The following is a 26706-nucleotide window of genomic DNA, read 5'->3' on the forward strand; positions in this document are numbered from 1 at the left end:
AGAATAGGAGTTCTGTGGTATAACCTAAATGTAAGCTAACAGTAACTTTATAAGCAGCAAACAAAGAAAAGGAACAAAAAAAAGACACTGGCTGTTGTTTTCTCCTGTAGTGTTTAGCACTTGAAAAACAAAAGAAAGCCTATTTCATACATTGTTGTCCCTGCAAAATCCCTCCTACTTCTAGCTTGGCAGAAACACTAGGATAATTCTTTTTTCTTTTACCAGTGAAGACAGTGGGAGTTCTAGTATTGACTTTTTGAGTCAAATGTAGTCCAGTGCTTGTATTTCAGTACAAGCCTGATTCCAAGCTAAATAGCTCTTGCAATTCACTAATGCATGTGTGACTTCTTTAGTTTCTCTGGGTTTTCCTACATCTAATGATGAAGCTTTGCAGAATAGCATGTCAATACTGGCAATGGGCAGGCATGAAATGTTGTAGTTATCAGCACAGCATGTAACATGTCCAACTGTAGGAATACGCTTTGCTAGTGGCAGGTAATGTATTGTGATACAGGAATTCATTCTCCTACTTTGTTTCCTTTTTGTTAATTAATCTTTGCTAAATAAAAGACCTCGTTTTTAGAAAAACCTCATTTTGTTTCCTTGAGCTTATCTTCATATATTTATGTATATACATATGTATATTCATTTTATTTATTTAGGGGTTCATACACACATGTATTTGTTCCTGAAAAAAGAAATATAGATCCTTTGTGTTTTCTTTTCTCTCTGTGTTAATGTGAGTTTTTGTCTCCTTGAAGCAGTAGTAAGTCAAATGGATCAGCAAACAGTTTTGGTACTAAGTGATCATCACCAATGTTTTCAATAAGAAACCTGAACTTAGCTTCCTGTATTAATACTACAGGTACTTGTAACTTCAGGGGGTGCTGTATGTCCTACACTTTGGAAATCAGGTCACTGTTTAAGGGTTTAAATATGAATAAGGTGCCTGAAGTTGGAAATTTTGGCTTTATTGAATTGCCTCGGGTCACAGAGCAAATCAATGGCAGAGTCAGCATTAGCACCCAAGTCTTTCCACACTCAGGCTCAGTTTCCTAGGCTGTAGCCAACCCATAACTATGTCTGTATATTCCTCAATGTACATAATTAATTCAGTCCACAGTGTCTTAATGCTTAGCTTTTCTATACTGTGTCATGGCTGAAGGCAACATTGCATTTTCATTAACCCTCTGCAGCACTGCTGCTTACTTCTGTCAGGTTGCAACATCAGAGCTGAGAGCCAAACTTGTGCTCCTACTGAACAACATCTGCCATTTGCTGCTGCTCTTTCCCACAAGTATTTGGCTTTATAAGGAAATGGATATATTTATGTTAAAGAAGAGTTTGTGTATTGGAGTGACAGATTCCAGCGAAGTGCATTACACTGTGTGCTTCTCAACTAAGAGAAACCATAGTGTTCATTTTATGGGGAAGTGTTTGTTTAACTACTGGAGGTTATCCCAGTGGCAAGTTCATCCTTATTTGATAATAATGAAACATAAGTTTGATGTTTGCTTGAGTAAGATTGCCATCTGGTAAATAATATGTTTTGTGAGTGTTTATAACAATCATAGTTTAAGCCAAAATTGACTTATCATGATTGCTGCAAATAATACTACAGTGTCCTGACTTAGCTTCATATTTTTTTCTTTGTTGAATGGAGAAAATATATTTTGAGATCTTTTTGTATTTTACAGTATTTTGCGTAGTTTAAATCTTCATTTTCAAAAGCAATGATTATAGCTGATTACTGTCTGTACTGTAGCTCTAAAGAAAAAGAAGATTGTTTATTTAATTGCAAGTATTGCTATTTAGGTTTTGCATTTAAGTTGACTGTAGATTATTCCTTCTGATTTTTGGACTAGAAAGGCTTTGGAATTTGTTTTCAGATTTATTTTTTTTTTCCTAAACACTTTAGTTCCAATGAAGGAAAAAAAAGTTCAGTACTTTTCTGTCTTGGGAAAGAGCCGTTGCACAGCGTGTGCCAGATCTGTATCATTCCAAAGCTGCCCAAGAATGTCATCTTCATTTCTTAAATGTAATATAATCTGGAGGGGGAAAAAAAAGTTTCTGTAATTCTCCAACTTCTTCATAGATTCTGGTTATTTCCTTGCCTGAACATAGTACAAGTAGAAGATACCAGATTGACTTTAAAAAAGGACAGAAGTCTTGTCATTTCCTAGATCAAGGAGATATGCTTACCCACACTACCAACTTTCTCACACTGCCTTAATGGTTGGATTCAGCACAGAAAAGGGTTGTAAAAGATTGGCTTTCTGTTCATTCTCTCTTTCAGACTGTTTTCCAGCTACTGCCAACTATAGCGTTGTAAGATTTTGTACAGTTTTTATTTTTGCAATGTGGACATCTGTCCAGTGGGAACAGAAGTGAGAATTTCAGAGTTTAATGGAAACCTGATAACTCAGTTATGAAAATGCTAATTAAGGCATATTTAAATGAGGCCTTTACAAATGATAGTTTTTATGACTAAAATCCCTTCCCACTTATCATCTGCTCAAATGACTGATGTAAAAAATTAACTGTTAAATTTGAAAACAAGATGGTAGGACCAAGCAGTTGTGCACCGATTCCAGCGTCACCAAAATTTCTTTAAATTTATATGTGACATATTCTATGCCTCAGAAAACAATACTATTAACAATACTATTTTCCAAAGTGTTGTTCTACTTCTACATTCAGTGTTGTGTACTGTGTTACCTCTCAGGCTCTTTAGATTTTCAAGTACCCAAACTTCCAGCATTTTCTTCCCACAGAGCATTTGCAACACTGGGACTTGTAACTTTAAATGGTGTGGATCTGTGGATCCAGGAGTGTGGGAGAGAGCCACTGCAAGAAAATAAAAAGAGCTCCTCTAGAAGAAGCTGTTGGCTCCTTGCGGATGAATAAATACAAGCACTTTTGTACATCTTTTCCACAGTGTGGCTAACAACCCACAAGTGCAGTGTGATTTTCTGAATTAGGCTCCATTTCACACTCCCCTTTCTGCTTGTCATGGAGGTGTCAGCTTCCAATAGGGGCTGCTTGCTCACAACTTGCTGTAGAGTTGGGATTCCTTGCACTTGGTCTTATGGAAAGAAGTAAAGCACGCTTCCCAATCTAGGGCATTCACTAATTCCTTCTACACCCTAAAAGCACTACTACCCATCTACTCTGTTTTAGCTGGAAAGAGTGTCTCTATCTGCCAGCTCTACTGGAGAAGGAAGAAGCTCTGTCTCTGTCTCTCTGGCTCTCCTCTTTCATCTGGTGTTTATGGAAGGAAAAAACAAAAACTAAAACAACAAAAAACTGCCACTGCTTAGCACAATGTATTTACTAAATGTAAATTGTAATAGCAAATTGTATTTTTCAAGCTGCTAATTGTGTATTTGCTTCCATTTCAAGTAGTTTCCCAAACTAAGCAGGATATAGCTTAGAGGCTGCAAATTTTAGTGCACCCCTCCTTGTTTTACCTTTGGGTACAAGAAGCTAAACCAGCCAGCCAACCAAAGTCTGCATGGTATATCCATTCTGTACAGAGCATGCTAAAATGAAGGCAAGTCCCAGAGCTTGGGGAGTTTTTCTGCTTGTAAGCAAACTTCTTACACTTTTTTTTTTTTCCCCTTAAACTCTTGCTGAGACCAAAGAACTTCAGTGTGTTGCAGAGTTACCTACATGTGATAATTTTGATATGGCTCTGATGACATTTTGATACAGTCATTATATTGAATTTCAGTGCCCTAATCAGCATGATGAATCCATATTGGCAGGACAGCTGCCATACAGAAGACAAAAGTGTAGTGAGAATCAAAGGACGGGAAGGTAAAATGAGGTAAATTCAAGCCAGAAAGAAGTAACTAGTTTTAAAGAGAATTCCTAAAGCTGTTTAGTGTTGCATAAATTATTTTCATTCACTGGGATGAATTAAGATGAAATATCTTCCTAAGATGTCTGCCATGCCTCAAAGAAAGGCATTGAGCTCAAATAGTGAGATTTTTTGGACAATGACATACAGATGTCACAGGTGGGCTGTTGCTACTTCTGCTTTTAAAAATTTCTGAGTGCTCAGCAATGTGCAGTTCATGTACATGCACTGCTTTTGTTTCAGAGGGAAACACCCAAGATGAAAACCAGCTCTGAAGCCTTTAAGTAACATTTTCAGATCTTTTCACAGAGTTCCTGCTCAACAAGAAGCAGAAGAGTGTGTTGTGTGAATACATATGCAGGGGATATGCAGTGCTCACATTTGTTTGTTTGACACTTCAGTGCTGTAGCAGTACTAAACTGTGATCATTGTTAGTAATTAATGGGATTAGACATTTAAGTCATTGTTGTCACTGTTTTGGAAAACCAATACGTTATATTTTAATCTCTTTTTAATGTCAGAAGTGGGATTTTTATATTACATTGAAACAAAATGTATGAGTAGATTAAAGAAGTAAAAGGCATTAGCAAACAGCAATTAATTCATGTATTGTTGTTAGTAACAGCGGGGCAGTCTGTGATGTGCGTGTGTGTGTATATTCTACCTATTAACAGCCATGGAAACCCAAACATGCACAAGTCCTTGCACTGTTACACAGAACTGTTAATGTTCTCAGACTTGAACTGTGTAGAGTCAATCTTTTTACTGCAGTGCATTTGTTCAATTTTAACCCAGAGTTCATCCATTTTTGAGTTCATCTCAAGACCATGCATTTATATGTGGAGTTAGAGTAGAACCTACCATGACTCCGCTGGAAGCTGCTGTCACTGTTACTATCCTGCACCATGAGCAGAAGGCTGATGCTCAGAAAGACTGAAGATGACAGTGTAACCACAGAGATCTGGAGGGACGTCCTCAGAAGGGTGGAAAACTGTAGCTAGTAATCAAGAGAATTTTGATTGAAAAGCACCTTATGTAATATCTTCCATACACTGATAAATGTAAAAGCTTTCCAGGAATGAATTCTCTCTAATAATATTTGTTCATTTTTACCTTAAAGAGAAAACCTCGATTATGCATCTGCCAAAGGAAAGGAGACCACTTAGTCCACTTATTAGTGGCTTTACGATTTGATTAAAGACTTTAAAGGGAACTTGAAGGCTAAGTTGCTCTTGACATTTTGGTTTTCTCTGGACTTCCATATATATGTGCTCTTGGAAAGCCTTGACAATAGAAGATACTTTTCTCAATCTTCTGATATCTGTCGGGAATCTGAGGGTGTTTTGAAGAGCCTTTAATTCACAGCTAACAGCTGCAGCATGCATCTATGGCTATTTAGCATGCTAAACAAGACTTTATTTTACCAGACAAAGCCTCTGAAGATTAGAGAATCTTTACAAAACAATTGTCTCTGCTTTATATTTTGCCTTCCATCAACAAGCAGGAAAACATCTCACATCACACCTGGGCCTCAGCAGAACCAGGTCTGTGAAATCACATTGGAAAAGCATGCTTCCATCCTACGTGTTCATGTAACTGATAGATGTAAGCCAGGCAGAGGAATGATGTGATTATAGGCCCTGTCTTTTCAGCCTTTTCAGCTCGTCCTGAGCTTGTTACGTGAGCTCTCAAAATTCACTCTGTCCCTTAGGACAGAGAGGAAGGCTATTTGTAAGGTTGGACCTCACAGTGTGTGTGTGACCAAGCTCCAAGTGCTGTGCTGGATCTGGCTTCTGGCTACTTGCTAGATAATGTTCAGAGCATCCAATGAGTTTTAAACATGTATTTGGGTTTCAGTATGCCTGAGACAAAAGCTCTTTGCTAACTACCACTTCTACTGATGGGATTTGACAAGGGGTAAAATGGTCTGGCTCCAGGCAACATGGATGAGAAGCCTGGTAGCATCTCGGCTTTTCAACTCACTTGTTCACGGGGCCTAGAGTAGACCTGGCTGTCTACTGGCTTCCTGTGTCAGAAGGCCTTTGCTCAAGAAAAGGCTGACTTTGGGGAATATTAAGTTGTCTAGGAATCAGGAGAGATGAGAATGAGCCAAATGATTGCCTTTATTATTTTTTTTTTCCTCCCAATTAGAATCTGTTATTCTTTTTTTTCTTTTTTCTTTTTTCTTCTTTCCAATGTATTTTTGTTCTTAATGATAGAGCCAGGTGCCAACAGCAAATAATAATTTGCATAGCTTGTTATGGAGCTTGCTCGGCGTCACAGATGTTACTGCAATTCTGGATCACTCTAGCTTATGCCAAGCTTGCTCGTTTGAAATTAGCACTGCATGAGGGTTGTATTGCTGATCTCTCTGTGGAACCTGAGAACCTAGAGAATCTTAGGAAATGGCTTCTTCCCTTCTTCTCCTGGTGGTGGCTCTTCTATGCCTGATGCTTGCATTGTTTCAGGAACCTTCTCTAGTAGAGAATGGCCTGTGTTCAAGTGCAAGTGGCGTGTAATGTTGCCTTCGCCTTGTCCATCCGCATCTGGCTCAGCAGCCTGAGTCAGACTTCCTGCACTCCGCCAGGAATGCTAGGCTGTTGTAATCGGTCCAGAAGGAGTCAGGCTGCACACTCTATTCTCATGTAGATTAAAAAACTGAACAAGTCATCTTGAGATTAGCGCAGGAGTTCATGTGCAGCTGTGACCTGTGTGATTGTTTCGTTACCTAGAGATGCTACGTGGTATTTCGTGGTCACCGTTCACAGACTGCAGTGGAGAAGCGGCTGTAGCTACTTAGCATTTCTTGTCTCTCTGAATAAATGTTGTCTACTTAGTAAACTTGATGGCTTCTCATGCTTTTACATAAGGAAGGAGTAAAAGTTGTGTCAACACTGTTTAAAGAGAAATGTTACACGGTAACCTTTTGAATAGTGAGAAATTTCATGCAAAGCAAGAACATCTTGACAGGGCATAACTGCACATTTATTTAAAATGAAATGATCGTTTATTAACAAAACAATGTCTGCTGGTGCTAACCTCGTTCTGATTTTCTAAATTAACTCTTCTTTAAAACAGGCTCATTATCTAGGAAATGACTGTTTCTAGCAGAGTAAAGGAAATAGGCACAAGTAGTGGTAAGAATCTTATTGTTACGGCTGCTCCCAGCAGTGCTGCTATTAAGGTTCTGTCAGCATTGGCATGGGAAGACTTCTCTTCTGTGATTTTTGTTTTATTTTTACATGATTATAAGATTGGAGCTACTCAGGAAACTTGCACGTCAGGTCTGTAGCTAGCAGTGTGTCTGCCTGGAGCAACTCTTGAACAATAGCTTGATGCTGCAAGAGCAGACAGTCCTTCTTCTGTGCTCATGTCAAGGCGTGGATTTTGGACTACCAGGTTTTCCTCTTATGAAACAGGAGGTACTTACAGTATACTAACTCTACTCATTTTATAATTTTCATTTTGGCCTGATCTCTGGCTGCCTTTCTCATCTTCTCCTGGCAAACTGGGATCCTGTTAGTGAACACAGAGCAGCCACAGTGCAGGCAAGTTAGTACAATGATGTCACCCTGCTGCTGTCACCTGCAGCTCACTGCTGCCAGCAATGGGCATCAGGATTCAGGCTGGATAATAGGAACAATTCATTCTCAGACAGAGTGGTGAGGCACTGGCACAGCTGCCCAGGGAGTGGTGGGGTCACTGGAAGTGTTCAGGAGCTGTGGGGATGTGGCACTAGGGAATGCGGGTTAGTGGCATGGTGGGGATGGGTTGGTGGTTGGACTTGGTGATCTTAGAGGTATTTTCCAACCTTAATGATTCTATGGTTCAGCTCTTTTGATGAAGGTCAGTGCTGATTCCTACAGTTCTGAATGAGTGAAGTTTTCGAACTCATAAGCAGTTCATAACACAAACAAAATTATGGCAAAAGTCTCAGTGCTTATTTATGCATACAGTTCATCTGGAGTTAGTTACGATGTTCTCTACTCTACTAATTAAAATATTTACCATATAGTAAAGGCAGTGAAATGTTAGCTGTATGCTTAGAAACTGCAGGAGACCTTCTGGAGTACAGAGTGGAGATCACTAAAAAGAGCGGCCCTGAGCCTGCTGCATGGACTGCAGTGATGTTTGTGAAGTGGTTGCTGCTTGCTGGCTCCTCTCTGGCCAGCATGAAATCATTTGGAGGCCACTGAGCAGCACCCACTTGTTGATTGTCAGCTTCACTTGTGGAAAAAAGTCTTTGCAATTGATATTCTAATAAAAGGTTTTGTAAAAGGGACCAAGGAGTGATGTCTGAAGGGTGGCCGCTACAAGTGAGCCCTCTAAGGAAGGGGTGAAGTTCATCCCTGCTGGCTGGTGGCAGGATGAGTAGCAACAGCCTCCACAGGAGGGATTTCTGAGTCTGTGCTCATGCTGTTTCTCATAGAGAACAGGAGTTTCATAGCTGGTTTCATTCTAAGCAGAAGATCATGTTGTACAGAGCTCTGGTTGCCCAGGTAGCATTTGGTTTGCTCTTGTTTTGCAACACCATGGAGTGATGCAAGTACCAGCAAAATGCAAGTTTGTATTTTTGTCTAATTATGACCTCCTTAAGTTAATTTTTATGCATCAAAGCTATTTGACATTTGTCAAAACAAACTCAAGTCCCTCGGAGAGATTTTAAGACAAAACCCACCACTGATCTGACAGCTTGCTCTCTGGGGAAGAGGTAGTGCGGCTAGCATTAAAGACTTAATGCTTCCAAAGTTCTTCCTTACCGCTGGTCCCAAGGCACGTGCCTGGGCTGGGCGAAGCAGCGCACCATGGAAGCTGGGAGCATGGCAGCGTTCTGGAGAGCTGCAGCTGCTGCTTGGCAAGTTGTTACGTTGCTGGTGACAGCCTTGCAAAGTAAATCTGAAATTAATGGAGGGGTTGCAGAGCAGTCCCGCCGTTGCTCTGGAAGGAAGAAGGCAGTGCAGAAACAGCCGGCTGAGCAGAGCGAGAATTGCTTGCTGCATCCTGCCTGTCAGCTGGGTGCTGCCCTGGGATACTGCCCTGGGCTGGGCAGGGATGTGCTGGATGCTCTGCTGCTCCCATGAAGGATGTATTGCTCCCGCTGCCTCTCAGATATGAGGAATTAGGAGGCTGGTATTCCACTTCCTTTCTTAAAACAACCTGTTATTTTGCAAAATGGAATATTTTCTTCCGTAGCAGCCATCTCTAGCCTTTGTCAGATGTTATTCAGCACAGAGCACTTCCCAATGCTCAATATTATTTCACCGACGTGTGCTGAATGCTGTATGCTTAAAACCTGAGGTATCATTCACTGGTTTGTAGTAGCCATTAATATCTGCTTTTCCCATGGTTTGTGTACTTATTCTAAGCATGTGCCTTTTACAATGCAGAACACAAGAGACTTGTTTTGTAAGATTAATGAAGGTCACCAAAATTCTCAAAAGTATTCTGATAATTAAGGCTTTGTTTATCAAAAACAAGTTATATTAAGAGCAAAAAGATTCATGGTAATTATTCATAATCTTAACAATTCAAGTGTAGCCACCTCATTTGTGCATTTAATTCTTCTTGTTAATGTTTTGCATAAATCTGCATAATTACTTGAGTTGCCTGTTGTAATTTTGACAGCTACTCAGTTCATGTGCACTAAAGTATATCAAAAGCTTGATGTGCTGAATATTTATAATTTTACGTATGTTCTTGGGATAATATTTTTTCAACAATATTTTTAGTTTTTGTAAAATTGACATGGTTTACTCAGAAAGATTGCCAAACATAGATCTCCATATTAGCACATGGTGGAACTTGAGGAACGCTTAAAGGTGTAGTGCCAGGTTTTGGAAGGGTTGTATAAAAATATACCCTGATCATACACATCAAATGTTTTGATGATTTTTTTTTTTTTTTTTCTAGGTTTGTTACATTAAGGTGAACACATAATTCTGAAAAGAAAAAAAAAAAAAAAAGTTTCTTGTTCCATTCTCTGCACGTGTAAGTATAGCTGGCTGCCCAGATCTTATTCATAGTCACATCTGAAAGGATAATAGTGAAAACGAGGAGCCCGGCTTTCGTGTTGAATAGCATTAGCATGAGGAGCTGGCTGGCTGTGACACATGAGGCAGTGCTGTGCGGCTCCCAGAGGGCTCGGGCAGCCCTTGGAGCTGCCTGCCTGCGATTTAGCAAGACACAACCGCGCCAACAGCGAGCAAATCGAACTTCTGGCTTCTGAGCGCTCCCGCACATTAACGTTTTGTGGGTGATGGAACGAGAGGCACGTTCTTCAGAGAAATGTAAGGCACATCGCAGGAAGAATAGTATAGATCAATCAAGCCGTGTCATCCTTCAGCCACATTTTTGGGGAGGGAAGGAATAAGGAATTTGAAGGGAAAAGGTGCTAATGACCTCTTCCACACGTAGAATAAATGCACGACTTTATGAGGGCCGCAAACATGGGGGTTATTTATAAATAGCGGCGTGCTTGTGAATTACAAAAGCAGTTGCTAACTAATTACAGCAGTAAGTTTTCGGTGCATCTGATGACTGTCTGGCACAGCATGGTGTGAATCTTCAGCCGGCTGAAATCACACAAATTATTCCGGCTTCTTCCAAATGTTGACAAAATCCTGGTTTCAAACTCTAGTTAGGATCCTTTGAAAATACTCAACCAAGACAGTTTATTTCTGAAAGCCTGTGTTGTGCATACTGAAATCATCAACAGTTTTGCACTTAGGATTAATGTTCGAGTGCACGTGCTGCAGTGCAGAAGTGTGTACTTGCTGTTCAGTTCTGTTTTGGCCTCACTGGAGCAGTACTGCATGTTGTAGAAGTGTACACTTGTGTGTATTAGATCTTTAACGTGGCATTTCACTTTTTTTTTGTATGGAAAAAGCTTCCTTTAAGTCTAGCAAACCCTACTTTATTGTAGCGTTGTTTCCTGGGTGAAAAAAAAAATTTCCCATCCATGAAATACTGTTGTCCAGCAGAAGAAAATGAGTGTAGTCGAATGGCATCAAAGCAGAAGCAAAATTCTCCTTCTGATTCTAGTTCTCCAGCTGCACAGATCCCGGTGCTGTCATGGAGATGCTACAGATTAATTTTGAACACTTAAAATATTAGAGAAATGGGATCGCTTGCTGCCAGAGAGCTGCTTCCACACCATGGGAGGAAGGGGGAAGGCTGAAAGCATCCCTTTTTTGCTCAAAAGTTGCTGGGGGTTGATTTAAGAGTAAAAGGACGAAAAGTGCAGTTGTCATGCGCTGCTATCTTTCACTTTAATGAGCACTCAAATGTAAGTGAAAAATTAAAAGGTTGTTATATTTAGAAAGAGCTGAAGAGCCGTAGACTGAATGTGTGCTGCACACAGTGGGGAATGAGCGTAAAAAATGAAGGGGGAAAACCCACCTACTTTGCAGCCATATTCGTTAATTAAAAGAAGTTTGTGAAACTAAATTTGAAGGAAAAAACCCACCAAAACAAAACAAAACAAAAAAAACCCAACCTTCTTTAATTGTGTTTACCCAAAAGCCTTTTCTTCCTAATTTAAATAGCATAAACATCTGGACTAAAGCAATATTAGAATCATGGCAGTAGTCAAGCAAATCTTGTGGAAAATAATGAAATTAGATCCCTGGTGTTGTGACAGAGTAAGGGCAGGATACATCAGTTCGATGTTAATAAAATTTCCATGAATGACTGAATACAATTAAGAAATTGTCAGTTGCGGCAATGAACTTTTGTAGCTCATAGATGTTTGCATCATTTGATTATGCTGGCAATTTAAAATTGTTTGTTAGTGTCTGTGTTGGGATATTAATTATGACCTTTATTACAGCCCACAATTAAACTAGTCATATAGCAACAAGCAGCCTGTGTTGTGATAGGGAAGGATCTGAACTGTTCAGAGTAGGGTCTTGCGATGTTCCGATCATTCACTGATGATCCAAATTGGAAATGATTTGAAATGATCCAGTACTTTAAAAAAAAAAATTCTACTGGGTCGAGTAACCCCTGCAATAAGGAAATTTTGGTTTAACAGTTTTATAACAGTTTTAATCGCCAGCAACACTGGCAAAACTGCTTTCAAAAATGAGAGAGAAAAAGCATTTTTAACTGTGACTCCAAGATAAGCTTTCTCCTGTTTCAGGAAGAGAAAACAATTATTCATTGGTTAATTAGCTGTAAACAACTTTTTAAAGACACATCCATTATATATGTAATTATTTGAAAAAAGCTTTAATGTTATTTGTGCTAATGCATAATTATTAGTGCTTGCTAAAAGGATTAGTGGTATTTAGATGACCAGCATTGTTGGGAAATATCACAGTGGAGAGACAAGATTAGCATCAAGAAGGCATGTGCAGCGAGGAATCAAGTGCTGCTTGCACCCCTTCTGCGGTGACAATGAGCAAATCAAACGTGCAGAAACAAAGCATTTCATTCCGAAACCGCACATTTCCTGGCCTTTAATATTTCCTTCATCTTCCACAGAAGATGATCACCGCCAAAAGATTTCTATACCCAGGTCCCGTGATTTTTTTTCTTAAACTCCCGTGGTGTATTTTGTCATTTTCTTTTTTAGGACTGCGTGGTACCTTTATTACTGCAAAGCTGAGTGGCAACTTTACAATGCCCTCACCATTTAGTAGCTATTATACGTAATTTACCAAGAAGATGTTAAAGTCATAACAAAACCTATCTAGGCTTCTGGAATATGTTGACTGGAACACTGTTTGCAGTCATTAGTATATGAACGAAAGGAATAATATTTTAAACATTTAAATATTTCTAATATAGGTCAAGGGAAACTGTAACATTTGTATTAACACATTGCAGATTGTGAAGAAGACATCACAGAGATGTGTCTGAAATGTCTGTAAGTTATGTACGTGTTTATCAAAAAAGGGTTTGACTTGAAAATGCAAACATTGCTCCAGAAGAGGCACTTCAGGGCCATGTCAGTGAGAACCTAGGCACGTGAGTGGCCTAATTACGACAACAGTTGTGTTTAAATGGTTACCTTGGACATATCTAGCCAAATAATTTATGATAAGAGATATAATGTGTCAAGTCCCTGGATTTTTGTGGTGTTTTTCTGAGCCATGTGCACAAGTGGCTGGCCACAGAAGCGCGATAAATGGCATCGCAGGAGCACGATGGGTCCCCCTGCCATGTCCACACACGTGCTGTAGCCCTGACCTGCAGGCTCGACCTGAGCAGTGGGGGAATTGTTTGCTCTCCATGAATTTGGCTGCTTTTCAGATGCTGCCAGTAGTGATGCTAATTGCTAGCATTTGTGGTGGTTGGGTTTGCAATGCTGCCACCTGTACCATGTCAGGATTCCTGATCTTTTGGGCAAGAAAACACCTTTTAGTTTTCTCTTATGAAGCTGGTGGATCAGTGTTTGACAGCCCTGAAGCGGTGATTTTAGCATTTCGGGTCACTGAATATTCTTAATGCTCTGGGGTATATTAACGAGAAATTGTGCACTTTCATTTGTCGGATTTCTTTAGAGTGATTGTTATGTAGAAGCATTTGGGAAATCGATTTTTTTTTTTTTTTGGTTACAGTCTTAGTTGGCAAAGAAATTATTATAATTCAGGGGATTTGTGTATTTAAGCATAGATGATTATTTAGAAGATTTGGATGCTGCAAATCTGAAGCCTTGCAGTTCAATTTACTAATTTATTTTGTGATCTGTGACTAACAGACTATAAATGCAAATAGCACAAGCCCTTTACGGTTTTATCACTGGATCAATTTCCTGATGGGCGGATCAGTCACTAAACAGTTTGACACTTGTGATTCCTAAGTAGTCAAACAGTAAAGGAATGAATGTGTGTGGACTGGAGGCTGCAGGGAAGCTCACATGAACGCAGGTTTCAATGGAATTCAGTATTTATTTGCTTCAGACTTGGAACACAGAAGCCAGACTTTACTGTCCATTATTGGGGTGGTATTTTTTCTCTCATCACATGTGGCAAGGAGCCATCATCTCGCGTTGCAGCATGCTCATGGGCTAGAAGGAAACAAATGGTACAGTGAGAAAGAAGGACTGAAAGCTTCAGTGGGAATTGCCACTGTCTTTTGATTACACCTCTTTGTAGTTTGTATGTTTGTATGTATTACTCTGAGAGCATTGGAAAACTATCCGTTCTCGTTTTTATATTTAGTTGACATCCCCCCCATATTTTTAGGGCTTTGTTAGTTTAAGTGTATCACGGCTGTTTGTTTGTTCCTTGTTTGCCAGCCAATCTTACCATTGATGTCAGCACCACTTTGGAGTTAATAGTCGGACCAGATCCTCCTTCCAGTAAAAGCAGACAACTTTTGCTCTGGTCTTCTGAAGGTCTGGTGTTACCTATTTTTGCAGATCCAGCAGAGGGAGCAGAAGTCCACCAATGGGGTTTCTTTGGAGTAAACATTTGGGGTGGCAGATGGATTGGCAAAAATTACTTGTGGAGGTGGGGAACTGCATGAATCATTCCCCCCATATTCTAAGTAAATTGTTCAATTAGAACACTAAAATCCACTCTGAAATTCAGTAATTTCTCATGTACTGGAACTGCATTTTTTTTCTTTAAGTTCTGCATGAGTTGGTACCTTATTATAACAATTGATAAAACTATTTTCAGTGCTAACACAAGTGTAGTGATTCCAATTAGCCAGCAGATGATTATTTAATAAGGAATAACATCCAACGATGTCTTTGCACATCAGCTCCCCCCTGTCATTTTGCTATATTTGTGAATGTACAGCGGAAGAGTTGGCTACAGCTGGCTTTGAGTGTTTCTGAGCGTTTGTGACACAAACATCAGTTTTTATTTGGTGTCTATACTAGCTGCAGTTACGCTGCTTTGTTCAACTGGATTTGTAGTCATTCAGTCTATTTGCAGCAGAACATAATTTCAGGGGGTCAAATTTTGACCAAGACTCTTAAGATATTGTTGCTACTTTTAAAAAGCATCATCTGTAGTAGAATTATCTTAAGGTGCATGCACGCAATTGATGTAATCTGCTATTAGTGCTGTTACTTCTACATTAATAGTTAACATCATGGCAGAAATGGGTGATGTGGGCCTTGCTGCTAACGGTGGCAGGGGTGAATTTCAGACTAACTACAACAGAGCTGGGAATTGCATCATTTTGAACATAAAGAAGAGAGAAGCCTTTACTGATTTCTGAAATCACTGGGACCAAAGGAGCCCCTCACCAATAATTTTACCTCCTTCACAGAGAGTGTTTCCTGCTACTTCTAGAATTGTACCAACAAGTCTTGTTTAGTTTGGAAAGTTATAAAAAACCCTGGGCAATTGATGGGCTCCAGCCACCACCTCCTTGCAGTGTTTCCTGAACCATTCCTGCTTGGTCCTGTACCGTAGGCATGTGTAGAGGCGAAAGATCCACGCCCAAATCTGGAAGAAACTGTCTGGGTTTTGGGTACAAATCAAACTCTGGATAGTTACAGTTAGTAAAGTTTGCAGAATATCAGAAATGAAGCAAGTGGCTTCACTTGAAGTACTGATAAACTAGAGTTTGGTCTCACTTGAGAATCCATAAGCACATAAACTCTGCAGAAAGGAGAGAATTGCCTGTTGGAAGGTAAATGAGACTGAAGGATTTTTTCTGTGAGTCTGAACATCTTTGGAGTGTGGTTTAGTTTATCATGTAGCTGAAAGGGGAGCTTGAGACAATGGCTTGTACATGCTGTTACAAAGGTGGATGAATGACTGTACAAAGTGAGGTTTCTTAACTTGTCCTTCTGTTACTAAGTGTTGATGATGTTTTGCTGATTAAAGGAATAAATGCGGTCTCATCAAAACACAAAAATAGAACAAAAATATTCAAGTCTGCAAATGAATGGAAAGAATCAGAGAATGGAAAATGAAACAAAAGCTAGCATATTCAAATGCAGTTTTACATCATTTCTGGCAGAAGATTCTGGGACTTTTATAACTCAATTCTCTAAGCTAAGGACGGAGTTCTCAGCCTTATCTTTGAATTGTCTTGCTTTCAGCAGTTTGAGTTAAACATTAATATTACTGAAAATGATTTTTTATCCATGTGCATTCATGGCTTGTTTGCCAAAGTGTCCACTCCCAAATGCGTGATTTCAGCGGCTAGAAAACATTGAAGCAAGATTCTTCAACTCAAAAAGTTATCTTTAAATGGAAGACTAGCTTCTTTCTATTTGTTTTTGTTTGTTTAGTTGGTTATGGTGAATAATTACTAGAGCATATAATAAACACTACATAGTTCTTTGTTCTGTCTGTTATATCAGGGGAGACATGCCCTGATTATATCACTTTAATTAACTCTTGCTGTGTTTTACTAAAGTTTGAAGCAGGAAGTACTGTCGATATAAGCACCATGACATTCAGGTTGCCCAAAACATGTAAATAAAATGGAAGTCAAACTGTATTAATGTGCTGTGCCAGCCATTATTACATCAGCTTTTGAATAGTGTATTTTCTGTAATTGGTGGTTGAGTAATTTCCATTGTTATGTTCTGAAAATTTTAAGTTTTTCCTAACTTTTAGTGTTTGCACCATATATAGCCAAAGGGGAAAGTGAACTGGGGACAGTGAGTTACCAGTTGTTCTTTGGACAGCTTAGCATGTCTTTCTTCATGGGAATCACTCCAGTTATTTGCCAAGTTCATATATCTATAATATTCTCTTAGATTCAATTTTCCGCCCTTTACTTTTCTCCATTTCGTATTTACTTTCTTCTTCATGGTCATCCCATCTAATCTGTCTGTGTCTACCTATTCTGCCTAATATATCCATGTATCATTTCTTTAATGATTTTATTATTGAAATGACATTTAGCATTTGAGACTTAAGCATACATTACAAAAGCTTAATTCTCCTATTAGTGGATCTAACTTCAATGCTTCTCCCACAGCCAGCCTGCTCCATGACTTAAACAAGCCTTGTTGAATGTTGTCCAAGAGCTGTAATGCAGATCTATTTTTTAATCTTTATTAGTGAGAGGAAGCCACTGTAAAGATCTGGGTCACTCGTTCTGCAGTACTGACTGGAACTCTGGTGAAGATGCAGGATTTCCTTTCACCGCGCAACTTGAATTTGGTCTTCAAGGCTTTGCTTCTGCCACAGAAGCTCAGGAATTAAATTTTTTCAGCCACTTTTTCCATCCTTAATGAACTGCAGACGTTTTAGAAATTTCTGTGATTTTTCTTTCTCCCCTTTTATTTGTGTGTGTGTCTGGCTTTACCAGATTAACTTTTCTTTGTTTCAGCTTCCTTCAACAAAGTAATTGACTTCTCAGAAATGCATAGCTTGCAGGAACATCTCACAAATTACATCCATTATTATTCTCTCCTTCTTGAGGTTTTCCAGGTGTTTGATATCCCTGTAACAGTGTGCCTACCCTTTGACTTTGAGCACTTCTTTACATATAAATCCTCTATTTTTGTTTTCTGCTTAGGCACACCAGAACTTGGCTGCTCCCCTCCCTTTTTCCCAGACTCCCTAATTTTGGTAGGATCTAGCAAAGGTTTCCAACCTTGTTGTCTAAAACCTCCATTAAAATTCTTGTAAGATAACATGGATTTGCTCAATTTCTTGTCCTGTTGCTCCTATTCATCTTTGTGTCACTGTGTAGTCACGTATCTGATGTAGTGTGACTGTTACTGTAGTGCTTGCAGTTCATGTCAACAGAAGTCGTGATGTGTTGCCATGTTTCTGTATCAGGCTACTCAACATATTTTCTTGCCTTATTTCATATTTCTCCTAAATGCTTTTCTGTGGCCTTATTCCTTATGTACTTTCAAATAATGTGAATTAACTTTTTTTTTGCAATGAGCTCTCAGAGTCTGGGATGAGACTGACAAATATGCAATTAGAAACTCAAATTCTGGATAAAAAGGCTAGTTACGTGACATTAAATGGCTTATATGTAGAAATGTTGGGTTTGTGGGGTTTTGGGTTTTTTTTAGATCGAGCTGGTGGTTTGCTTAAAAGATGTTGCTAAAGATGTTTCCATTGTGTTTCTCTAGTGAAGCATAGCTAGCCAGTTAAGCATGTTGTAAGGGCACTGAATAGCATAACATTTAAGGTATGTTGAGTTTCATTTTAGACATATTTCTGTGTTTCTTTGTCATGACACAGGCTATGTGAAGGCGATAGGGAGCTGAAGTGTACGGTGTCGTGATACGTTCAGCCGCGGGGTGGCCAGCAGTTAAGCTCCTTGGCAGTAGTCTGCAGAGTTCTTTTCAGACTTGATCGCCTGCAGTTGAAGTTTATTTACTTGTTGTGGACAGGATTTGAGCACTTGACCAAATTAAAAACTAACATTGTTAGGTCTGTACTTCTAGAGTGTGTTCCTCATCTAAAGAATTCAAATATCCATTTGCATTTAAGTTGACAAAAACAAAGAAGCAAAGCAAAAGAGACATTTCTTACCAGTTCGTAAGTAAATTGATGCTGAATAGCAAACCTCATTATTCCTGGACTAATCTCTTAAACAAATGAAAGTAGGTGAGCCTTCCTCTTTTATTTTTTTCCCCTCTCATTTAAGAAAATAGCATGATCTCAAAAGAGCATCTTTAACTAAGAGAGCATAAGTGCATGGAATGACAGTTACAAATAATTTTATACGACAGACAGACAAATTGTGATGATTGTCTGTACTAAAGAAATAAATAAATCCTGGCCTGAAAGACTACAGTAAATCACGAAAGTGATCTCAAGTGAACAGAGATAGATTTCTGGAATACGGTGTGCAATGAAACCACTGACCTCTTATACAAGGGTTCATGTCTTTTTCTACAGAAACAGATGGGTAATAGCATAATGCTGAAATCATGCTCTACATAATATGGACCTAGTGATTGCAGACCTGATTGCTTGCCATATGGTTGCTGAAGGGTTGAAGAGAAAATGGGATGATATGCAAACCCTTAAAAGCAACATTTTTATTGAATGGCCATTACATTAAAACCCAAACTCTGCAAATGAAGGAAAGAACTGTGGTGAGCAATGATGAAATAACAAAACAATAAAAGAAGAAACACAATAGCATGTATTTGTTTTCAATATGCAAAATAATACTCCTCATTTTTTTTTGTCATTTTGCCTTGTGTTATGAGCATTCGGTGGAAAGTTGGTGGGACAATGCTGCCTGCAGGGCACAAATATAGCATATTGGAGAACTGCAGTATTCACTAGGTCAGACAGGAAAACAATCGCTTGTCTCAAAGGAAAAGCTTCTGAGTTAAATGTTAACTGAAATATACAGCTTGGATGCATACAGCACACACTGAGAGGCCAGTGGAAAGCTTTCACAAGACTTACCAAGAGAGGCTTGATGTACTCTCCCTCAAGAATGAAGGTTGGTTTTGCCTCTAGTGTTTTTTTTTTCTTTTATTGTTAAATAGTGATTTATGTTTCTTTATTGACATCTGCCAGTAGACTTGCTGCCACAGTTAGAGAAAATGCAAAGAGCTGATATTTTCCCTTACTGATATGTAATTGCCTAGAAGAGCTTCTCTGTCGGGAGGAGGTTATGTAGACAGATCTCAGCAATATGACCACAGCTTCATGGCATTGCTCATGTGCATGCTGAAGATAACTTATGAGAGCATGGCATGTTGCCAGTGTTGTCATGCTTTTGAAATGGATTAAGGATGGAAACGATGCCTGAAGTCCGCATCCACTGGGCTTTTATTACACAACACTTGAAAGGTAGGCTTGGGATAGTCTCTTCTGATCCATTAGTAGATCGCTCTGCTTTGCCACCATGGGTTGATATGGGACGAATACCCAGTGGATGAAAACTGTAAGCTGAACTCAGTCTAGCTCTCATAAAGGTTTGGAGTTTGATAATGTGAGCCAGCAACATCTCTCTAGCCCTTGCCTCTTCTGGAAGCTCAGTTGTGCAGAAGCATACAGATCACTGAAGGACTTGCTTTGTGTGAAGGAGACCTTACTGACTTCAAGTCAGGAAATGCCAGAAAGATTAATAACATGACATTAAAACTTCCGAAGCGCGATAGATCTTTTCACTGCTGGGAGATGCTCCTCATTCTGCATGTTCAGTGTCTGCTCTCTGGTATGCACAGACACATGTAGAGACAGGTAGGTAAGCAGCTCCCTGTTCCTTTTAGCGAGTATAGCATTCTTCTGGTCAATGTGTATGTGCTGCCTCACACAGTAGTATCACAACAGCTGAGTCTGTCCATGTTTGTTCTCTCTACATCGTGCTGCTTAGGAGCTTCTGAGACCAAGCCAGTGGTAATGTAGCTATCTGGCTAATCGCTGCTAAATGCAGACTGCTTTTGCTTGACAGGCTTGTCTGAGGCCTCCCATAAATCACAATTTGTTTGACTGCAAAAGTGAAAAATGTTAATTTGAACACTTATATTTAAAGAGAAGTATTGTATGTATGGGAATGTCGGGATCATCTTTGGGATTGTCAGACTTTTCTTTGGCTGTCCACCTCACTTTTATTTCGTTTGGAGGCCTAAAGACATATGGCAAGCAATGTATTCTGTGACTTAAGGCATGTTAACTGTGGCACTGCAGGTTTTCATGAGACGAGATTCCCTTCAACCTACCAAACTGATTCTCATACTTCTTGACTAGTGACATGTTGGCTGTGTGGCAGCAATAAGTTTTGCATAACTTTTAAGAGCCTGTGCTGACCTACTTAACAGGCATCCACTGCTACATAATGTATTTAGGTCAAGTATTGTGTTTGAGCTTATCATCAATCTTGTAATAGTCCAGCTCACTGTGAAAGCCACAGGTACCCAACTGATGCAAACATTCTATAGGGTAGAAAATACTCTTGTCCTGTTCAGAAGGGGAGGGTGGCTGTTGTGGTGCTGTAGTTTGTTTTTTTTTTTTCTGGAGAAGCATCGAGGAGAGCTGATCCTGCCTCATCTCTGCCTGTGCTGTTGCACCACTGCTTTGCCTCCCTGTGCTTTGCGGTTCAAAGGACATCCAAAACTGTCTGTAAAATGTGATTTTGGTTTTTTTTTTTAATAACGGCTCATTTGTCTAGACAGTACATATTCCAGTTTAAAGTCTGCTTTTACTGTGTTTCTATTGTGGCATGGTACTGTTTCTCACTTGCAAAACAACAATGTTGGCTTTTTTTGCACTGTAGTATGCTGTCTGTAAATACAGGAGAGGCCCCTTGCAAGTAGACAATAGCTGAGAATCATCCTTTTGTTAGCATTTAAAATAACTGTTTTGCAGCAGTTGCAGTGCATGCGTTTAAGGAGAGCTTTGTTGTGGCTGCCCAGCTCACTCCAGATGCACACGTGCACCTGGCTTCTGTCCCTCGGCTCAGAGATGTGCAACCCGACTGCGGTGTCGGACTGAAGAGACTGTTCTAAGCAGTCCTTTTTAAATGCAATATTCTTCCTTTCTTTTGTTCCTGCGGTCTTTGCAGCCAGCATTCTAGCCCACACTTTGGGCAGACTGTTAAACATGTATTTTAATAAAGCAGTGCCAGCGTACTTAGTCATCCATATAATATTAGCACAGTGCACATTGGTTCATGCAGTAAATTGTTGCAAAGTTATATGACATCTTAATGCTCTGACAGGATGTGAAAGACAATAACACTGCTGAAAAGACCAGAAAAGGCCATTTATAGCTACTGAATAATATATTAGCTTTTAACACCGTGTATATGAGTAAAATAAGATAAAGTGTGAAATGAACAAAATAATTATTTATACCAGATATAATATTTTATCAGAATCAGAATTATACAACCTCTCAACGTGGCGTGAACTGTTTTTGATATGGTATTCATTGCCTGTAAAAGCTATAAATGCCTGCAGTCTGAATTTGACTGCCCTGGGGCTGATGGAATGCCTTCACTTGGGAGGAACTGGAAAAAAGTTGCTCTGGAAGAAACTCACTGATGTGTTGTGGACATGCAGGGATCACTCCTAGTGCCCCAAATGTTCTGACGCAGGGATCTACGATCAGCTTCTAAAATGTGCAGGGGGCACTTGCATTAAAATGCTTCACACAGATAAACTGTTGCAGAACTGGAAATCTCTTTTGCACTTTTTAGCGGTGTATTATGATGTATGAACTGGGAAGGAAGAGTTGCGTAGCAATGAAATATGTATGATAAGAAGTCCAATTTATACACAGGTCCCAAGAGTTTGGCAACTTCTGTCCTGTGCTTTCTTTTTAAATGCTGTGCAAACATTGTCAGCTCGTATGACAAATTAGTTTGTGCTATCTTCTTCCATATTCCAAACAGAACTTTTTCCATGACATTATTTGTTTCCTTATTTAAATACTCTTTTTTTTTTTTTTTTTTTTTTTTTGGAAAGGAAAAAAAAAAGAAAAAGAAGAAAAAGAAGGTGATTATAGTTTGTTCCTTTTTCACAACTTCACTCTGAGCTTTCTCATTTTGTGGAGCTTAAATTACACTTACATTTAGCTGCAGCGTGGTTTAATTTGTGTTGCACCTGGATATTTTCTACAGGGCCTCAGTTGGCTTACAGTATAAAAAAACTGCTTTGAAATGATTGGCTTTACTTCTGGCTGAACTTAACAAACAAAAATCTCCCAAAACCCAAAAAATACCCTGAACTTAAACATTATTAATACTTGATCTTGATGATAATCAGAAACATTTTTCTTTTTTTCTTTTTTTTTTTTTTTCCTGCAATGAATCCTAAAGTCTTCAAAATTCAGCAATAATTTCTTTACTATCATTTCATTTCAGTTAGAAGTTCTTTGCCTTGAGTTTACGAATACCAAAATGAGAATGAGTGGGTAGAGGTGAAATTCCCTCTGTCAAACAAAAAGTTGATGGGAGAAAACTGAGAGGCGGTTGTATGCAAAATAGAGACACTTTAATGTCTGCTTTTACACTCATCTATTGCACGTGTGGCAAGAGGAGTAGCTCTTGCTCAGGATAACATAAATAAGTATAGCACAAAAAGTTTTAGATATCTTACTTCAAATTACAGTGTTGTCTTATGGAAATCCAGGAGTGATGTAGGATATGTGGTGATTCTTTTCAGTTCTCTGAAGTCAAACAAAGAAGCTGTTTGTTTTAGCGTGATAGATGTATTTCCAAAGCTGTTCCTTCAGCCCTGTCTTAGGTACATGCATTTTCTCACTCTTTTAAAGGTATCCATGCAGCTGAAAGGAAGGGAGGGAAGAGGACAAGAATGGAAGAACATCCTTCAGATGTAAAAAACTCAGCAGTCTTTAGAGAATAATGTTTTGAGTGGAGGCTAAGCATGATGTTGGAAAATTTGCAAGAGTTTTTTTTTTTCTTCTGCATTTGTAGAATTTGACATGTGCTAGGAGCACGTCCACCGGGCCAGCTGGTGTAGAATGAAAAGCATTCTGATGGGAGCAGCTTCAGAATGTAGTCCTGAATTTTTAAACTTCTGTTGCAGGTATGTCTGATTCCAGAACATACGGCAAAAACATTAGTGAGAACATTTTCTGTTATAGAATGATGTGGTTGGGTTTGTGTTTTTTTTTTAGATTTTAATTACGGACTCTTCCTTTAAATTTCTTAGAAGGTAGAGAGTGCCTTCCAATCTTTTAGGTGTCTTTTTTCCTTTTGTATTTAATGAGTCATCAGAATATTGATTGATCATTCTCCAAACATTTTGAATCACTTGAAAACATTTCTTGCCATGAAGTTATTTATAGTGTTCCACTAAATTAAAAAGAGCTACTTTTCCCTTGCAGGTACATGCATCATTTATAGTCTAGCTTCATTATATTCTGTACTGTATAAACTCCTGTAGGAAACTGGTTATGTAACGCTCTTGTGTCATTACATTTACATGCATTAAATTCCTTGCAGAATCATATTCGCTGTAACAAAAGGTTCATTAGCAGGACAAAAATGCTTAACTTGGGAAACTGCTGGAAGAAGTGAGACACATTTTCAGGCTGATATTGTTGATATGCAATTATATATTATGTACAGAGTTGATCTGGGATTAGTTAATCCCAAATGACAAGTATAAATGTGATTCAAGTTGTTCATTCAAATCTCTTTCTGTAGTTATAACTTTGAATAGAAGTTATCATCATTAAATCTACAGTGTATATAAAGGCGACTCACTGAAGTTAATAGAGCAATGCCATTTACACCACATGGGAGCTTTGCATATATACTAGCACTTTACAAACTGCAAATGTAGAAAAAAGTTACTTGGTGCACCTTATTTACATGTGCAACTAGTGCAAAATGAATTTATTGCCTCGGTTCTGTTATGCATTTAAATACGTTCTTTATTCTTCCACTTGCCATCCGTTGCTGTTGAAGCATAATCGTGGGTGCTTTCAGAAAGAACAACTGGGCACATTCTTCTGCACAATGTCATAGATCTGCCTGAACCAACTTTGGAAATTGATCATTTTATTTTTGTTGAAATGGCAGCTAAATAGGAGGAATATATCAAGAGTTAAAACTTCATTACTGGAGAGCAATAAAAATGCATCAAGCCTGGAATATTGTCTAGAAGATCAAATTTCTTGGTTATGTTGACACTTCAAAGAAATATGTTTATTTAACGAATAGGATTTCTATATGCTGCTATACTACAGTGATAAATTGCATTCTAGTTGGGCTATCTTTGATGTTTTAATTTTATGCCCAACATTGGGCTGTTGCTGTACATATGGAAGTCAACAGAAGAAGGAGAAAAATAAAAGTAAGGAAAATCTGCTTTAGCCTTTCTTCAGTACTTGATTGGAACTACTACAGACCACCTTTTGAAGTTTGACAATGTTAGATTGTATTTGTAGGCAGTTTTTCACTGGATTCTAGCAATCAATGATCATGCACAGATGTGCTAGAAATAGCTCAGGGAAACTTATCTGCTGGTTGTTTCTGAGCTGATGGGAAAAGGGACGCTTTGAGATTCACCAAAACTGGAAACAAAGACACTTACAAGTCTCCAGACTTACATTTTTGATGTCTTACCTAAATGTAGGTATTGTGACTGTCTCCATAACATGCTTATCTTCTGTACAAGTGTAGATCTTTAAAAGGGGCTACCTGGAAAATAATATGATGAATGTCTAGTTAATCCCAACATGGATAGTTAGTGAATTTCAACAAATTTTACAATGATTGCTACTTGTTCCTGATTGCTTTTGTTTTGTTTTTGTTTTTTTTATTTTGTGGATGGTTCCCCAGGTTGACGTGGTATAATGATAAGGAAGGACAAAAGCCCATTTGGCAGAACAGAAACTCTGTCATTACTCAAATTGAGAGCATCTATCTCTACTCATGCTCTTCTGCTACTGTATTTGAGTGCTGAGTAGTCTGTGGCTAGTTTCCTCTGGTTTCAGCAATGGGGGGCATTCTTCTGGCATGATGGTGATGTGTCTGCAACATGAATTCTCAGTGCTGTATACCACATACCTACTGACCACCCTTGCAATTGCTTAAAAACAAATACAAACGAGTTGAAATCATGAAGGATGAAGTGTTTAGCCCTTGTTTAATTCCCAGCCTGGACTAGTCTTCCCCCAATCTAAAATTTGCAGTTCTCTTGTTCTTCTGGTGAGTTCTCAGTATTGCTGGGTTAGTGATATATTTCCACAGAGCAGGCAGAGGTGGTACAATGGATTTTGCAAAAATGCATCTTCTAGAAATACTAAAAAAAAAAAAAAGTTTGTGAGGAGATACAGTTTTCAAAGATATTCAAATTCTGTATTTCTGCTCAAACACGCATTTCTATCTTTTGGTTTCAACACCTGCTTGATTTTCCAGATTCAGTGTTTATGCACATTACTAAGGTTCAAAATTATGACTCCCATTTTGAGGAAAAAGGGTCTATTGCATTGTGGGAAAGCAGAGAGCTCTCTTCAAAGGTATATAAATTAATTCTTTTCATTAGAGGAACAGAGGGAGAAAATGTGAAAATCAAATAAATTCAAATATGCTTAAAAAGGCTGATAAAAGGCTAAAGGAGTTACATAAAAGAGGCAGGAGAAATTTCAGAAGTACATAAGACACTATTAGCTTTTTACTTCCAGCTTTCAATCTGTGTATTGATGTCGCAGCCTCAGTTGCAGTGGTGTATTCAATCTGCAGGAGCCAAAGGGGCTTCAAGCGTAACAAAAGCGAGTGGCTGCGCGTGCAGCTGCAGAACAAACCAGCAGCTTTGTCTTGGGGCAAGAGGCACAAAGCATCAAATCTGTGTGCTTGTGGCACTGGTGTGGCAAGTTCCCCTGTGACTCCAGCTGAGCCACGCTGTGTGCTTCAAGGAGAGGTTTTAGCTTCAGTCCCAGCATGGGCAGAGATGGGCTGTATTTCTAGATTTGCTCTGCAGATAGAAGGAGTAAGTCCTGATTTTGAGTTCATCCATGTTTAGCCTCAAGCTGAGCAAAGCTTAATGTGCAAGACGGCTGAAATTCAGTGTAATAAACATGTTCAGTGAAAAAAAAAAAATCCTGTGTAGTCAAATTCATTGCAGAATACCACCTTAGGAGTCTGCTGTTCCCCTCTGCCCATTCTTTTCCTATCAAGAGTAGAAGCAGCAATCAGAAGATACAAATGTGTTAGTTAAAATGCCAAAGTAAACCCCAAGCCATAAAAGTTTAAGAAAAACAGGTGTCCATTTTAAAGCTTGGGCTTAATGACTGTTGAAAAATAAGTATGTTTTTCCATCAAAAGTGTAACTTTTAAGAACAGGTATTTTTCTTACTAAACTTTGTGTAAAAAGTCAGGCTTTCACAGAGTGTACGGATGTTTTTTGGCAAAAGTTTAACGAGTTTTACTTTGCTTTTTCTAAGAACAAAGCAAATATTTTGGGGGGTTTCTTCCTTTGCAGTTTGACAAGGTGTTTTGCTCATCTTGTCTGATTGCTC

General features: G+C 38.9%; 2 long non-coding RNA genes across 16 annotated transcripts in view; one reads left to right on the forward strand and one right to left on the reverse strand.

The window, feature by feature from the left end:
* The window catches only part of LOC128078361 (uncharacterized), a 456397-nt gene that overhangs the window by 87317 nt on the left and 342374 nt on the right, over nt 1-26706 (forward strand). The window lies entirely within an intron of this gene.
* LOC128078388 (uncharacterized) overlaps nt 22771-26706 on the reverse strand; it is a 31459-nt gene continuing 27523 nt past the window's right edge. The window contains exons 2-3 of the long non-coding RNA XR_008205629.1: nt 24812-24886; nt 22771-23001 (exon numbers count right to left, since the gene is read on the reverse strand). This is a non-coding gene — a long non-coding RNA (uncharacterized LOC128078388). The remainder of the gene's footprint in view (nt 23002-24811; nt 24887-26706) is intronic.

Source organism: Tympanuchus pallidicinctus, unplaced genomic scaffold (genome assembly GCF_026119805.1).
Source record: "Tympanuchus pallidicinctus isolate F22 unplaced genomic scaffold, pur_lepc_1.0 scaffold1, whole genome shotgun sequence".
Classification (NCBI taxonomy): Eukaryota; Metazoa; Chordata; class Aves; order Galliformes; family Phasianidae; genus Tympanuchus; species Tympanuchus pallidicinctus.